Here is a 15,930-nt window from a genome sequence, read left to right on the forward strand (position 1 = left end):
TTTACCCAATTGCTGGTGTGAAGGTGAAAATTTGTAATAAATACCACTTTATGGTTGAATAAATCGTTGAAAACTCTCACTACCTGATCTTCCCGCTAGGAGGCACACGTGAGCAGATTGAAATACTGTACCCACCAATTTATTCTATGCCCCCCCCCCCCCGAGAGAAAAAAAAACACATCTAACCTTCCTCGGGAAAATCTCTGTCAGAGACTACATGGTAAGAAGTCTCACAACTCCAGGTTAACAGGTTTATTTGGTAGCAGAAGCCACAAGCTTGCGGAGGGCTCAGAGACTACATGGACAGTCCATTGAAGTAATGGCTGATATCTCAGGAGGCATCCTATTAGTGGCGGTGACACAGAAGGTGTTGGGTGGCATGGCACACAGTGGGCATGATATCAGCAGGCAGAGTGGCTGTACCAGCAAGTGCAATATCAGCCAGTGCTCTGTATTAGCCGTTGGTACGATTGCTTTGGTTCATGCAAGATGTAACATTTGTGATTACAGAATGTTCACAGAGGCTGGAACTGCAGCCTAACTAACCGGTGCAATGTCGGGTATATTCCCGCTATTCTGGGGCTCATGACCACAACCTGTGTCCCAGTAACATTCTAAAAATGCTTTCTGAAGATAATTTTCTGTATATTAAAAGAATTGATGGGGTGGCGGGGGGCGGGGGGGGGGGAGCATGGCCATCTAAATGCACTCTCCGGCGATATTTATGGACTCGGGGAAAATTTCTTGAGATAATTTCGAATTGGCAAAATTCCTGACCATTTTAAACAGCGGTCCTGGGGATTCCGCGCTCTTTGGAGATCAGCCGTCAAAACCTCTAGGGCGATTGGGAAAGGGGAGGAGGTACTGACGAAGTGAGATGCTTTATATACATGTAAAGAATCTGTCAGCGATGCCATCAGTTTGTTGCGAGCTTCGGGCAGCCCTGGGAGAGGGAGAGGGAAAGGGAGGAGCTTGGAGCCTGCTCTACACTCCCACCAAACCTCCTTCCCTTGCAGCGAGCGTCACTGCCCACTGCTCCAGACACTGAAACCTGATCTTCCTACGTTTTCTCTCACTTGCCTCTTGCCTCTGCTCTGGCAGTTAAAGTCAGCGAGCCAAGCTTTCACACACACACATACACACGCACACACACACACACACGTTCACTCTCACTCACACACAGCAAAGCAAAAAAAAGAGAAGAAAAAATAGACAAGCTACAACGGAGAGATCGCCGGAGCCTTCCTGAGAATATAGTTACAACCACTGGGGGTAAGAAAAAACAGCAACAGCCGTAGGAACTCTCTCTCTCTCTCTCTCCTCAAAGGCAAAAATCAGTACCGGGCAGAAGAAAACGACATTCTTTCTTGTTTCTGTTTTTTAAAAACAAAACAACGGGAGGAAAACTGAAGATGCACAGGAATCTCTGGATCACAGAAATAACCAAATGATCGGCCTGGCAGGCTGTTGAAGAGATTGCCATTTCTCGGGATCCCTTGACAAGTTTCCAGAGTCTTGTTTGGATTTACAAATGACTTTGAATATTGAAAGATAAGTCTCAATTTCTCGTCTTTTTTTCTGGTTTCCCCCCTCCCGGGAGGAGAAGACTGAACTTTTTTTTTAATGCTGTGGGGGACTCGAGGGATTCCCGACTGATTGGAATCGGCACCTTTTTAATCTCGGGAGCAGCGTCGTTTCCCGTCACTGGTCAGTAAAAAGGACGTTTCTCTCTCTCTCTCTCTCATTTTTATTTTAATGGAAGGGACGGTGGATTCTAAGATCAGTTCGTTGGCCTTGCCTTGGGGGGTGAGGGTTTCTCTGCAGGGCATCCCTTCAGCTAGAAGCTATGAGCCAATTAGGGGGTGTATGATATATGGAGAGAGGGGGGAGGCGGTGTGGAGGAGGGCTGGGAGCTGGACAGTTGCTTCACTCTGGAAACTCAGCAGGGAGATTGCCTGGCCCACCGGGGTTTACAATGACTAAGCAGTGAAATCTGTGTATATATTAGCACCCACATAATTGCACACTTTTATTCAGTTCGGAGCGAGTTGTTAAAGTTCAGAATATTGGAACTGGTGGGGAAGCTGGAGGCAGTGTCCCCTCCAGTGGGAAGTAATTAAGTATGTAGCCTTTTTCAATTGACGGGTTCAGATTTTCTTTTCTTATAAGAGCCAGAGGCACGATCGATGATCTGAATTATACTGGGTGGATGAAGTCTGTCTTCTTATTGTTACCGCTGGCCCACCTCGCCAGAGTAGAGAAAGCAGCTGGTACAGAGTTTTGTGGAGCATCTCCGAAGAGGAGGAGAGTGCAATGATGAGGCAGCCGCTGGATCTCACACTCACAGCGGGCCGGAGTGATTTATTTACTCAACTTTACAGGCGGCAGTCTGAACTGGAGACCTCCCCCCCCCGCAACCCAATCAACCTTCAGCGCGGCTTTCAAATGGAAGTGATACGCTCGGACATCTGGAGCCCCTCACCCCACCGTCAGTGTATCCACCATTCCCCCTCCCACAGTGTCCACTGCACCCCCCCCAGCACAGTGTCCACTGTCTCTCCCCAGCAGTGTCCACTGTCTCCTCCCCAACAGAGTGTCCACTGTCCCCCCCAACAGAGTGTCCACTGTCTCCTCCCCAACAGAGTGTCCACTGTCCCCCCCAAGAGTCAACTGTCCCCCCCAACAGAGTGTCCACTGTCCCCCCCCCAGCAGAATGTCCACTGTCTCCTCCCCAGCAGTGTCCACTGTCCCCCCAGCAGAGTGTCCACTGTCCACTCCAGCAGTGTCCACTGTCTCCCCCAGCTGAGTGTCCACTGTCTCTCCCCCAGCAGTGTCCACTGTCTCTCGCCCAGCAGTGTCCACTGTCCACTCCAGCAGTGTCCACTGTCCCCCCAGCAGTGTCCCCTGTCTGTCCCCCAGCAGAATGTCCCCTGACCCCCCAGCAGAGTGTCCCCTGTCTCTCCCCCAGCACAGTGTCCACTGTCTCTCCCCCAGTAGAGTGTCCAGTGTCTCTCGCCCAGCAGAGTCCACTGTCCACTCCAGCAGTGTGTCCACTGTCCACCCCAGCAGTGTCCACTCTCTCTCCCAGCAGTGTCCACTGTCTCTCCCTCCAGCAGTGTCCACTGTCCCCCCCAGCAGAGTCTCCACTGTCCCTCCACCCTCTGTCGAACAGCTTACCTTTAGTTACCCTGCAAAGTTTCCCCCTGACGCAGGGTTCTTGCTCTCTCTCTCTCTTCCTCCCCAGTGTGAGCGTGTCGTTGTCAAGTTACCTTTCAAAGGCCGCACACCATCCACCTGAGGACACCCACCCCCCACCAAAACCCCGGCTCTTGTCATCCCTTCCCCAGCGCCCCGGCCATCCCATAGTGAAGCGAGTGCAAAAAAGGTCTGAAAAGAGAAAATATTCCGGGAATTCGCTCAAGTGTCGGATGGTTGCAGAGCCCTTCAGCACATGCCTCCAGCACTTGGCAAATGTCAGCGGAGCTGGAGAGATTGGATTGAAGATTTCAGTTACAGACTTGGACAAAGTTGCGATTCGATTTCCAGTTGAGGGGCGGCGGGGGCGGAGGGGGGGGTATAAAACCGGAGTGACCCTCTTCCTAAAAAAAAACTTTGTTTATTGGTCACAAGTAAGGCTTACATTAGCACTGCAATGAAGTTCCTGTGAAATTCCCCTATACTTTCTATCCTGGCTTTTAATGGGTTGTGTTGGATTAGCACAGTAAGAAGTCTCACAACACCAGATTTAAGTCCAGCCAGTTTTATTTGCTAGTAATCCCACATTACTATCAAATAAACTGGTTGGACTTTAACCTGGTGTTGTGAGACTTCTTACTGTGTTTACCCCAGTCCAACGCCGGCATCTCTACATCATGTGTTGGATTAGACAGCCCCTGGGATTGTCGGGGGGGGGATGTTTCAATTAAGAAAGAGAGTTAGAAATACCCACCCACCCCGCTTCATTGGAGATATAAAGGGTGATGTCAAATCATTGAGAAATGCTGATAATTAAATGCTGACGCTGATAGACCACCTTTTTTTGGAATTGGCTTCACTATGGGATGGCCGGGGCGCTGGGAAAGGGATGACAAGAGCCGGCGGTGGGGGTCTCAGGTGGACGGTGTGCGGGCTTTGAAAGGTAACTTGACAGCGACTCGCTCACACTGGGGAGGAAGAGAGAGAGAGGAAGAAACCTTGCAGGGTAACTAAAATTAATTCGGCAGAGGGTGGGGGGACAGTGGATTGACGATGGGTGCCATCAGTGTGAATGAAGATCAGGGGGCACTGCCAGGCTTCAGAGCGGCTGGCTGGCTCGGTATAGGGGATGGTATTTCTCCGCAGAGGAGAGAATCACCAATAACCCTTTGCAAAATTGGCCCATTGCCCTTTAGCCAGTGGTTAACTTGGTGCAGGGTGTAAGGTGGCCAGCTCCTGAGACTGACCCCAAACCCTCACCATCGGAGCCGAGGGGGAGGGAGAGGACTGAGTGCCACCCAGAATGTTAAAAGCGGTGTATCTTTGGGAATTAAGTATTAATTCGGTTGTCGCCACGCCGGGAGGGTTTGCATGTCCCATTTACCAAATGCAAATGTCGCAAGCGTTCTCAGTGTTTTATTTCTCTTGTGTATTAGAGAGAGACAGGTGAGGAATATACAGCAGGTCAGCCCCACAGCAGAAAGGGTGGAGAATTGGTGGAGAATGGCTTTGTGGGGAAGTGAATCCTGGTTTTTGGGGGGGTTGGTTGCTGTGTTCTGAGTGGTGCACATTCCTCATTGCGCTTTTAACATTGGGCGGTAAAAAAAATCACAGAAATGTGCAAAAAGAACTCAGAATGTTTTTGAAAAGCTGGGTTGACCTTTTGGGTATGACTCAGGAGACTTATCATCCACCTAAAAGCATTACATTTGAAGGGTGTGTAGCTGTCTAGGGAAGGACTGTCAAAATCCCCCTTTCTCCTCCAGATGTTACCCTGACCCGCTGCGCGTTTCCAGCAGTTTGATTTTAAGCACTGCACGGAATCTATGAGGTGTATATGCGTTGTGTGATGGAAAGTGCATGTTGAGGAACTTGTAAAAGGGAGCTCAGTATGGAGACTGAATACCTATTTACTCTGCTCAGCATATTTCAATCCTCCAGTGTAGCATTCAGCCTTGTAGCTTACACAGAGTGCCATTCTTCTGGATGTACAGTGTACTCCTGTGAGACTCTTTCTGCAATATTGTACATATTTATTAGCGATGTAGAGAAGTGAATGCGTGCGGTAAGCAGAGGGAAAAAAGCGTGTGTGTGTGTGTGTGTGTGTGTGTGTGGAACAAAGAGAAACCTGGCAATGTCACCGATAGGAGGTACCTTCGGTCAACTGAGATTGATGACATTTAACTGAGTTGCACTGAGCTGGGAGGTGAATAATTAGCCAGTTAGCGGCTGGTGGTATGCGGAGCGGGACGAGAATGATGCATTTCAGGAGAGAAAATGATCCACGTTCTCCGCTAAGTTAGAAACAGCCTCCCAGAAGATGAACAACTGGCAAAGGAGTCTTTTTTCAAAAAAATCAGAGGTAACCAACTTTCTGCACTGGGTTTCCTCCGGGCGCTCCGGTTTCTTCCCACACTCCAGAGGTGTGCAGGTTAGGTTAATTGACAATGTCCCTTCGTGTCAGGGGGACTAGCAGAGTAAAAACGGAATAGGGCGGGTGGGATTGTTATCAGTGTAGGATCGATGGACCGAATGGCCTCCTTCTGCATGGTGGGGATTCTATATAAATCCTGGGAGGATGTCTTTTCCTGTGAAAGATGTTTGAGTTTTAGTTAAAAGAAACAGCAATTTTCAAGATTATTTACTCTCTCCTAAATGTTCATTGCTAATAAACTGGATTTAGTGAAAGGTCCATTCAAATAAAATTAATTGGTTATATCTTTTGACAATGTTTTTATTTCAAATAAAAATAGGATGCATTGTGCTACTGCAACCTTGAAAAGGGTTCATGTGTGCCATGTGTGCATCAGTCAGGAATAACCCACACTGGTAGAAAATAAATTGTCTGCCACCAAAATTAAAATACATTTTAGATTTAGGGCAGCACAGTGGTTAGCACTGCTGCCTCACAGTGCCAGGGACCCTTGTTCAATACAGGCCTCGGGTGACTATCTGTGTGGAATTTACACATTTTCCCCATGTCTGCGTGGGTTTCCTCCAGGTGCTCCATTTTCCTCCCACACTCCTAAAATGTATGGGTTACTTTGATTGGTTATGCTAAATTGACCTTTAGTGTCAGAGGGATTAGCAGGTGGAGGCTGCCTCGCTAAATATTTTTAAGACGCGGGTTGATGGGTTTTTGATAGGAGAGGGGATTAAGGGTTATGGGGAGAGGGCAGGAAAGTGGAACTGAGCAGCGACAGATCAGCCATGATCTTATTGAATGGCGGGGCAGGCTCGAAGGGCTGGATGGCCTACTCCTGCTCCTATTTCTTATGTTCTTATGTTCTTAAATACCTGGGGCTGTGGGGAAAGGGCCTAGATGGAATTGTTGTCGGTACAGGTTTGATGGGCTGAATGGCCACCTTAGGCACTGTAGGCATTCTGTGATTTGAGAATGACCAACTCACTGGCCATTTGAATGGTCACCATTAGGTGCAGATACACTTGAAATTAGATAGATTTGTGCTGACTCAAAATTTTGATACTTTTCAGTAATTTTTGGTTGCAATGACAAAGCTGTTGAAGTGTATATTCAGTCTGCATATACTAGCTGTTTTCAGCCAAGGGCAACGGTGAGGCATTGCCGCTATCTCTGTTCTCCAAATTAGGGAAAGAAAAACTAACAAGGCACCTTTCTTCTGATCATTGTGCAGTGGCCCTCCTTGACGTACCTGTATGTGAATTCTGGTTAAGGAGAGGGTCATACGAACTTACCAAAGAGGAACAGGAGTAGGCTCTGCTCTTCCACTCAATAAGATTCTAGCTGATCTGATTGTAACTTCAAGCCCACATTCCTGCCTACCCCAATAACCTCTCCCTCCTTGTTAATCAAGTTCAATTCTGCTGTACTCTATAGTAAGATAGCTTGCTGGTGCTCAGATGACTCTCACATCAACCTTGGCCATTTGAATGGGATATCAAAGGGCAAAAAGTGCCCCTGGCACTATATCCAAAAAAAAGTGAGCGAATGCTTTAAAGAAGGGAACAGGTGGAGAGAGAGAGAGAAAATTGGCAAAAGATATATGGGACCCATCCAGAATTCCTTCCAAAATACCTTCACATGATCGTATCTGAGTACTGAGGATTATGTTTGTCCTAGAATCAATCAGATGTCTCTGGTTTTGGCTCTTTCAAGAATGCCGCTGTGGAAAAGGGAATAATTCAGCTGTGCCGCCATTATGCAGAGCTTTCCATCCCATCTTACTAGTCACATGTGGCGTGTTACTGAGCTGTGTAAATTGACCTTGACTTTGGATATATCTCTGGTCTATGTTGAGGTAATTGGCATCAGATGGAATAATGACGGGAGCATAACTACTAACCCAAGCATTCTTAAGTCATACCATAGGCCAAAGGGTTCCCTAATGCTATTGAAGGACTCAGCAGGGGAAGGACACAAGTGCGAATGTCGAGGCTGGTAGGCAAAGGACTCAGTTGTGGTGTCTCCCATAATGAATGGCCGCCATCTCATCCCTGTCTATACAAAACGAATTGGTAAGGTGCGAGAAAACACCAGTTCTTGTGAATCCAAAAGTGAGGAAGGGAGAAAATAATTTTGTAATGGTGGGGAGTGAGGCAAGATGATTTGGGAAAGAAGTAATTGAAAGCAAAGAACTTGCATTTATATAGTGGGTGACCTCAAAATATTTCAAAGTGCTTTACAACTCATCAGGTATTTTTGATGTACAGTTATTGCTGTTGTAGAGAGAATATCATTTTGGCACAGAGTAGCACACTTATACACCCATTATTTCAGTGGCAAAAAGTCATTTAAAACTGCAGATGTCACAGTCCAAGCATACAATGTCACCTGTCATTTTCATTTGGAAAATTTTCTTTGATGTGTGAAACTGTTAAAGATGTGCTGCCTTGTCTGTGAAGAGATTTGTTGTGTTCCCACCAAATTAACTCATTCTGATCCTAAAACTGGTGCTAAAACCCCAGCACTCAAAGCTTAACAGCCACTCTCAGCTGAGCCAGGTGTTCACTTCTTCGTTTCTACTCAGTGAGCTGATGCTAATCAGGCCTGTGATATTGATGCCACTATTCCTCTGCTCGAGCGGGAAAAAGCAGCAACAACAAGATGCATTGATATAGCTCCTTTAACATAGAAAATGTCCCAAATTCCATGGGTTCCCAATCGTGATGGTTATCTAGTGACCCCTACTGGAAAATGTATGTGTAAACCTTTAATTATATAATGCTACAGCATAGAAACTGATCGTTCACCTCAACAAGTTTACACTGGCATATTTCTTCATGTTAGGGATCTATTATAATATAATATAAAAAAAGGATAGCAAGAGTTTTTATAAATATATAAAAAGGAAGAGGCTGGCTAGGGTGAACGTTGGTCCCTTAGCGGATGAGAAAGGGGACCTAGTGGTAGGGGATGGGGATATGGCTAAGGTCTTGAATAACTTTTTTGTTTCTGTCTTCACGGAGGAGGACGTGAATAATTTGCCGGGTGTTAGCGATGGAAAGGTGGTAGGACTGGAGGGTCTTAATGACATTACTGTTACTAGAGAGGTGGTGCGCGACAGACTGGAGGGGCTGATTGTGGACAAGTCCCCAGGACCGGATGGAATGCATCCGAGGGTTCTGAAAGAAATGGCGGAGGTGATAGTGGATGCCTTGGTGGTTATTTTCCAGACGTCGCTGGATTCCGGGGAAGTGCCGGAGGATTGGAAAACGGCTAATGTTACGCCGTTGTTTAAGAAGGGTGCCAGGCAAAAGGCGGGGAATTACAGGCCGGTTAGTTTAACGTCTGTGGTAGGTAAAATGTTAGAATCCGTCATTAAGGAGGAAATTGCGAGGCATCTTGAAGGGAATTGCTTGATAGGGCAGACGCAACACGGTTTCATTAAAGGGAAGTCGTGTCTGACAAATTTACTGGAGTTCTATGAGGATGTGTCTAGGGCGGTGGATAGAGGAGAGCCGGTGGATGTGGTCTTTCTGGATTTTCAGAAGGCGTTTGATAAGGTACCTCACAAGAGGTTACTGCAGAAGGTCAGAGGACATGGAGTTGGGGGTAGGGTGTTAGCGTGGATAGAGGATTGGTTGTCAAATAGGAGGCAGAGAGTGGGGGTCAATGGGTGCTATTCGGATTGGCGGTTGGTGACTAGTGGGGTGCCCCAGGGGTCGGTGCTGGGGCCTCAGCTATTTACCATTTATATAGATGATCTGGAGGAGGGAACCGAGTGTAGGGTGTCGAAATTTGCTGATGACACCAAGATTGGGGGAAAGGCAAATTGTGCGGAGGGTGTGGAGAGTCTGCAGAAGGATCTAGATAGGCTGGGCGAATGGGCCAGGAAATGGCAAATGGAATTTAATGTTGGCAAGTGTGAGGTGGTCCACTTTGGTAGGAAGAATGGTAGGAAGGACTATTACTTACGTGGCGAAAAACTGCAGCAGGCGACGGTGCAGAGGGACCTCGGGGTCCTTGTGCATGAGTCGCAAAAACCCAGCCTGCAAGTGCAGCAGGTGGTCAGGAAGGCGAATGGGATGCTGGCCTTCATAGCGAGGGGGATTGAATATAAAAGTAGGGAGGTCTTGCTGCAGCTGTATAGGGCATTGGTGAGGCCGCAGCTGGAGTACTGTGTGCAGTTTTGGGCGCCGCACCTGCGCAAGGATATTTTGGCCCTGGAGGGAGTGCAGAGGAGGTTTACTAGGCTGATACCGGAGTTGAGGGGGTTGAGCTATGAGGAGAGGCTGAATAAACTGGGCTTGTACTCGTTAGAGTTTAGAAGAATGAGGGGAGATCTCATTGAGACGTATAAGATGATGAATGGGATGGATAGGATAGAGGTGGAAAGACTCTTCCCGCTCAAAAAAGACAGTAGGACTAGGGGGCACAGCCTCAAGATAAAGGGGGGGCGGTTCAGAACGGAGTTGAGGAGGAACTTCTTCACTCAAAGGGTGGTGAATCTCTGGAATTCTCTGCCCGTTGAAGTGGTGGAGGCTGCCTCGCTAAATATTTTTAAGAAGCGGGTTGATGGGTTTTTGATAAGAGAGGGGATTAAGGGTTATGGGGAGAGAGCGGGAAAGTGGAACTGAGCCACGACAGATCAGCCATGATCTTATTGAATGGCGGGGCAGGCTCGAAGGGCCAGATGGCCTACTCCTGCTCCTATTTCTTATTTCTTATTTCTTATTTCTTATTCTAATCCTACTGTCTTGCCTCTTTCCCATACCCTTTTAAGATTTCTCAAGCAATGATCCGATGATCTGTATGAGTGACAGATCGAGGCAGGTTTGCACCTGGCTATGATGTCCATCCCTAGTTTGCTTGTACTTGCTGTCTAGACTCACACATGAAGGTTCACTGCGAGTACGAGACAGCGAAAGGTGGTGCTGTGGGAACCGCTTCCTAATGAAGAGGTGATGCCTTCAGTAGAGGAGGAGGAAAGATTGAAGAGGGGAGAAATGAAATCCTTTCTTATTCTGGACATTTTCAAGAGCTTGTCAATTTTCTAATTGACTAAACCAAATCTGAAAACTTACACTTTTTTTTACAAAGCCGGTTGCATCTCTGCTGAGCTCAAGGTTACACGATGCATCAAAGTATGATTTAGTTTCTATTCTGGTCTCCTAAGATTGTTTTTTTTTTCTCTTGGCTTCCTTTTCATCTGTTGCCAACTGCACTCAGTTTGGACAGCAGAATTTTATGGGATCCATCTTCAGGTCTTTCATCTTTTAGTTGTTTTCTCAGCATTGAATGCATCCACAATTTTTCTTACAATTTGACTTACCCAGACAACTGCAAAGCTTGGTGATCTTTCTCCAACTCAGAAACCAATGCCTTGTCCCTCAGAACAACTTTGCTAAAATGCTTTGGCTTGTTAGCACTCTTCCTTCCTTAGATATTTGCAATATCAAATTCAAAGATGAATCTAGGATTCTGTTGGTGCCCTGTCCAACATTCCTTCCTTGAATAACACCATCAAAAACAACTTCACTGGTCAGTTTATTGTATTTTACAGGAACTCATGATGGGCAAAGTTGGGTGCAGCATTTGGGTCCATGCAGCCTCTGAGTAAATTTCATCAGTAATTTTGTTGTGTTGGTCATGGCTCAGTTGGTAGCATAGGTGGCACGGTGGCACAGTGGTTAGCATTGTAGCTGTACAGCGCCAGGAACCTGCGTTCAATTTCCAGCTTTGGTGGAGTTTGCACATTCTCCCTGTGTCTGTGTGGGTTTCCCCCAGGTGCTCCAATTTCCTCCCACAGTCTGAAAGATGTGCTGGTTAGATGCGTTAGCCATACAAAATTCTCTCTCAGTGTATCCGAACAGGCGCCGGAGTGCGGCAACTAGGGTATTTTCACAGTAACTTCATTGCACTGTTAATGTAAGTCTACTTGTGAAACCGATAAATAAACTTTAAACTCTTAACTCTTGACCACAAGATTCCAGATTCAAATCCCACACCAGGGCTTGAGAACAGAAAAACAAAGCTGACATTCCCTTGCTGTACCAAGGGAGTGCTGCACTGTTGGAAATGCCATCTTTTGAATGAGACATTAAACTGAGGCCCCATCTGCCTACTCAGGTGAATGTAAAAAGTCCCATGACAGTTTTGAAGAGGAGTGGGGAAATTATCCCAGATGTCCTGGCAAATATTTATCCTTAAATCTACATTACAGAAAAAATTATCTGGTCATTATCATATTTTTGTGTTCGCCAAATATCTGTCAACTGCTGCATTTCCCACATTACAACAGTGACTACACTTTACAAAGTACTTCATTGGTTGTAAAGCGCTTTGAGAAGTCTTGTAGCTGTGGAATGCACTATATAAATGCAATCTCTTTTTATTGAATGTGAGGCACACTGAAATGCCGTGATAAGGTGCGATAACAAATACAAGTTTATTTGTCTTTCTTCCTTCAAAAAACACTAACTGTGTGTTCAGTCTGCCCCCTCCTTTGATCTGTTTCCCCCCCCACCCCATCTTGCTGGAGATACCTTCTGCTCCCCACTTACAAAGTGCTCCTTTCACATGAAGCTCAATGTCAATCCAAGTTGTTTGAATTTATCCGTGTGACATGTTTGAAAAGCACTGAAGTGTTCATGAGTGATTGAGAGGCACTGAGAAGGTGACATCACCTCATGATTTATTTTCACCCCCAATTCTGTGATCTTGTACTTCAGGTTTAAAAATTAGCCAGGCTGCAGAGATCTGCAGTAGCTAATGTTTAGTCGCTGGTCGTAGAGGCCTGAAAGAGCAGGATGGCAATAAATCCTTACAGTCAAGTGACAGCATTGGGTTATTATTAACTGTCATGTTGGGTTGTCCCTTTAGAAATCCTATTAAAAAAAGTGGCAATATAAAGATGCTACTCTCCTCAGCATCTGAGCATGTGTAAGTTTAAATCACCCAGGTTTCCCACTCATAATTGCTGTTCAGTAACCCTGCCTATAGAGCCTGCATAGATTGACACCAGTGAAGACAAGATTGAGGGTCCCCTTTAAGATCTCAGCTTGCATAGCTTTCCAATACTCATTGTTTAACTCAAAAATGAAAAATGACCACTTGGGTGAGATAATACAGGGTATCCAGTGATGGTAGAAATTTACCCCAATAAGAATAAGCAACTCTGGAGCTGGAAAATAAACCCTTTCACAAGTTTCATGAATGGTGTTTTAATCCTGTGCATTAAAAGAAGTTCATTCGGGAGAGTAGCTGTACTTTGAATGCAGATTCCTTCCTCTCTCCGTACTCCTTCTGCCCCAACCCCCTGACGCCAGTTTAAAACAAGCTACATGACTATGTAAGCAACACAGAACATGTTGCAAGGTTTTTCATATTAATTGTCTATCTACAATTGCTCAATTATTTGACAAATCTGCCAACTACTACACTTCATTCTGTGATGCCCTTTGAAAACCAAAGTTTGATTTTAAGTGTTTTTTCCTAGTAAGTTAAATTGGCAATAATCTCATGCCCTGAATACTCTGAGATTGCATTTTTGGCCACAATTGCTTTCTAAAACGTTGCAAATTTAAAACACAATTAATGAAACCGTGCAAAAGATATTTCAAATATCTACTGGAGAGAGGTAATGGAGCTTTGAAAAGGATGATGTTGTAGGATGGTTCAATAAAGGGAGCCCTGGACTTTGAGGATAAAATGTTACTCTGGGGCGTTTGGATAGATAATGCCTGGTGAGAGAGTTCTTGCTATTCCTGTCTTCACTGCCAGCTCTCTGCTCTTAAGTAATCTGTAGTGGAGCTCACTGCAGGAAATCCTGGGACAAAGAATCATGTCACTGACCTCAAGTGCTCGAGGTGCCGGGGTAGGAGGCTGCTGAAGGGACAAAGGAGCCCTCAGAGCAACAGGACAGGTCACTGAAATGAGCAGATGGCACTTAACGGCCAGAACAAGGGAAGACAAATGGGGTTTCTTGCCGTGTGAGACAGGCGACTTCTATTGACATTATGGAAACGGAGGCAAGATAGAAGCATTGGAAAACTGTGTGGCTTGTTTACAAAAATGCAAAGTCTGTGTTTCATATGCGGCAGAAAAATCTTTGATGTGCAGATTGCAATCATTTATTTGCTGAATTAATGCCAACTGGAGCACTGGGCTTTGTTTATTTTAAAAACAGTGAGCAAGGTCAGCAGTTGATACATTCTGTGTTTTTCTCATTTAATTCCTTGGATCAAAAGCTAATAGCATCAGCCGGTTTCCATCTGAGGTCATTGTTCAGTACACTTGGTGTCGATCCCGGATAGTGACGTTCAGTGAAATCCAGTTGTCCACAAACCTGCCTGCCTGGCGTGATGCATTTCTAAAACTTGGATTCTAGTTCACTGAGCACAGAAAAAGCTTAAATTTAGCACTGTTAGAGTCCCAGGGCTCTTGACAAGAGCATAGTTAGATTTTTAAAAAATGGATATTGAGTCAATGAAGAAGGATCAGGAATAGCTTGGTCTGAGAAATGGTTTATAAGGAGGAGTGGGAGATGAAGAATGGAAGGGGAAATTGAAGAAAATGATACTGGGATGGTGAGCGGCAATGAGCAATGCACCAAGAGCAGAATACAGCCGATGTACTTGGCATGTATGCAAATATCATTAGATAGCAATCAGCAGCTGAACAGAATTCCTGCAGTTCAGAAAGAGTCCATCCTGCCCACTGAGTCTGCACCCATTCTCTGAAAAAGCATCCTACCCAGGTCCTCCCCATCACCCTAACCTCGTTCATTTAACATGGCTAATCCACTTAACCTACACATCTTTCGGATGGTGCGAGGAAACCGGAGGAAACCCATGCAGACATGAGGAGAATGTGCAGATTCCCCACAGACAGCCACTTAAGGCTGGAATCGAACCTAGGTCCCTGGTGCTTTGAGGCAGCAGTGCTAACCACTCTGCCATCCACGGTGAATACTGGTTAACTTTATTTCTCCCTCCAACCACCTCCCGCCCCCCCACCGCCATTCCCCTCAGCTCAAAGGTGCTGAGGTCAACTCTATAAAATCGCAACTCCTATTTTTGACTGAGGTCAACTAATTAGGTTATTGAACCTGGGTGGCACGATGGCACAGTGGTTAGCACTGCTGCCTCACAGTGCCAGGAGCCCAGGTTCGATTCCCAGCTTGGGTGACTGTCTGTGTAGAGTTTGCACATTCTCCCCATGTCTGCGTGAGTTTCCTCTGGATGCTCTAGTTGCTTCCCACAGCCCAAAGATGTGCGGGTTAGGTGGATTGGCCACGTTAAATTGCCCCTTAGTGTCAGGGGGACTAGCCAGGATAATGTATGGGGTGATGAGTATAGGGCTGAGGTGGATTGTGGTCAGTGTAGAGTTGATGGGCTGAATGGCCTCCTGCACTGTATAATTCCATGAATTAATCATTATATGAATTTGTAGTTTGCTTTAGTGCTCTGTACGCGATGCACTCACTGTCCATTCTATTCCTGCAAACGGAAGAATGCTGTTGTTAAAATGTTTGCTTGTTTCCACACACACATCCTTTGATATGGAATGCTGCTTGGTGGATCCTTAATGGGCACGCCATCCACTACCTGCAGCATTCATTCCTCTCACCATCAACGCACAGTGGCAGCAATGTTTAACCATTCTGGTAGGGCCAGTGATCCTGATGTCCCAGTAAGGAATTAGTAAATGAACAAATAACGAGAGCTACTTCTTCACGTGGGTTTGAGCCTGAGCCTTTCTTTGGCCATCACCACACTCACGTACACGCACACACGTACACGCACACACAGACCAACTGCTAACCAAGCACAGGATTAAATCTGAGTCTCTACTGCTCTGTGTGCCATGGGCACTCACAAATGTTCTTTAACCAATGGATGTGTGCATGCAGCACAAAATAGTCTTTGAATTTTGCTGGAAATGGAATAATGCATCCTCTGCTTTCCAATAATAAAAGAATGGCATATATCCTGGTTCAATGGTTTGCAGTCTGAGCATTAATAATTCACCCTGAATCCCCAGAATCAATCCATGAAGTCACACACAAACAATCCTGGCCACATTGAAAGGCTCATCTAGTATTGTATTAACTTGAAAAAAGTACTTTGTGTACTGCACACTGGGAATGTAACAGTGAACTGTAACATTTTAAGAACAGTAACAATGGGAAAGTTGAAGATGTTTGATTAAGCATACTAACCATTTATTCCTAGGCCATACGCACTGTATCTTACATAATTAAAATTATGAAGATGGTCAGAAAGAGGTCAGCCTTTAGTATGTAAGTAAGG

The 15,930-nt window shown here is 45.8% G+C and overlaps 1 protein-coding gene across 11 annotated transcripts in view; it reads left to right on the forward strand.

Moving 5' to 3' along the window:
* LOC145351715 (fibroblast growth factor receptor 3-like) overlaps window positions 1-15,930 on the forward strand; it is a 170,276-nt gene that overhangs the window by 3,162 nt on the left and 151,184 nt on the right. For 8 of the 11 annotated variants that reach the window (XM_080201330.1, XM_080201671.1, XM_080201753.1 and 5 more), the window contains exon 1: window positions 1,045-1,707. The exons of 1 other annotated variant lie outside the window; for it this stretch is intronic. The gene's annotated coding sequence lies outside the window, so the exon portion shown is untranslated. Of the gene's footprint in view, window positions 1-1,044; window positions 1,708-4,120; window positions 4,139-5,473; window positions 5,558-15,930 lie in introns of those variants that run through there. 2 more of the 11 variants (XM_080201581.1, XM_080201495.1) reach the window with 2 other exon arrangements.

Source organism: Carcharhinus amblyrhynchos, chromosome 1, assembly GCF_965287045.1.
Source record: "Carcharhinus amblyrhynchos chromosome 1, sCarAmb.v2.hapA, whole genome shotgun sequence".
NCBI lineage: Eukaryota > Metazoa > Chordata > Chondrichthyes > Carcharhiniformes > Carcharhinidae > Carcharhinus > Carcharhinus amblyrhynchos.